Below are 1,597 nucleotides of genomic sequence, written 5' to 3' on the forward strand. Positions count from 1 at the left end.
GGGGGGGACGGACCCCGGAGAGGGACACGGGATCAGGGACAGGGGCACGGAGTCACAGAACCAGCTGGGTTGGAAAAGACCTCCGAGATCGTCGAGTCCAGCCCATGACTGAACACATCCAGTCTTTCATAAACTCAGAATATCCTGAGCTGGCAGGACCCGCAGCGATCATGGAGTCCAACTCCTGGCCCCACACAGGACACCCTGACAATCCCACCCTGTGCCTGGGAGCGCTGTCCAAGCTCTACGGAGTCACAGAACCAGCTGGGTTGGAAAAGACCTCCGAGATCGTCGAGTCCAGCCCATGACTGAACACATCCAGTCTTTCATAAACTCAGAATATCCTGAGCTGGCAGGACCCGCAGCGATCATGGAGTCCAACTCCTGGCCCCACACAGGACACCCTGACAATCCCACCCTGTGCCTGGGAGCGCTGTCCAAGCTCTCTGAATTCTGTCAAGCCTGGGGCTGGGCCCATTCCCTGGGGAGCCTGTTCAGTGCCCCAGCACCCTCTGGGGGAAGAACCTTTTCCTGATACCCGACCTAAACCTCCCCTGACACAGCTTCCTGCTGTTCCCTCGGGTGCTGTCACTGAGAGCGAGCAGATCAGGCCCTGCCCCTGCACTGCCTCTCCTGAGGAAGCTTTGGCTGCCCTGAGGTCTGACCTCTCCTCCAGGCTGAACAGACCAGGAGTCCTCAGCTGCTCCTCATGAGGCCCCTCCAGACCCTTCCCGATCCCTGTGGCCTCCTCTGGATGCTCTGGAATAGCTTAGTGTCTTTTTCCTTCAACACCTCCAGGGACAGTGACCCCACCATCCCCCTGGGCATCCCATTCCAATGTCTAATCACCCTTTCTGTGAAGTAACTCTTCCTAATATCCAACCTAACCTCCCCGGAACATCTTAGGATCCTGTCTTGTGCTGTCCCTTGTTCCCTGGGAGCAGAGCCCGACCCCCTTCCCCAGCTGCCCCCTCCTGTCAGGGAGTTGTGCAGAGCCAGAGGGTCCCCCCTGAGCCTCCTTTTCCCCAGGCTGAGCCCTCTCAGCTGCTCCTCATCAAACTTGTGCTCCAGACCCTTTCCCAGCTCCCTTCCCTTCCTTGGAATCACTCCAGTCCCTCAGTTAAGTCCTTCCTGAATTGAGGGACCCAGAACTGGACCCAGGGCTGGAGATGAGGCCTCAGCAGTGCCCAGCACAGGGGCAGTGCCCAGCACAAGGGACAGTCACTGTCTGCTCTGGGTTTTGTTTGATCAGCACAAGCCAGAGCCTGACTGGGCCCAGGCACTGCCCACAAGGACGTTTCCAGCTGTGTTTAGTCTGGGGACAGGTGCCAGAGGTGTTTTGGTGACATTCTGTTGCAGATCAGAGCACAGGAGTTGTTGCTTTTCCTTCCAAAAGCTGCGTCAGGGACGTCATTCCTGCCTGGATAAACCCTGGACTGCGTTGTGTGTCTGATAAACGTGGAAATTCAGCAAGGCTGAAAGAAGTCTCAAGCCATCTCTGCTGCTCTTCTGCCTCAAATAATCTCTTTTAAGAATGCTACTAGATACCACAGCAACAAACAAGTCTTTTAGATGTAAATATTATATTAGTGCGCAC

This window comes from Corvus brachyrhynchos, unplaced genomic scaffold (assembly GCF_000691975.1).
Source record: "Corvus brachyrhynchos isolate BGI_N302 unplaced genomic scaffold, ASM69197v1 scaffold245, whole genome shotgun sequence".
In the NCBI taxonomy this organism is placed as follows: domain Eukaryota; kingdom Metazoa; phylum Chordata; class Aves; order Passeriformes; family Corvidae; genus Corvus; species Corvus brachyrhynchos.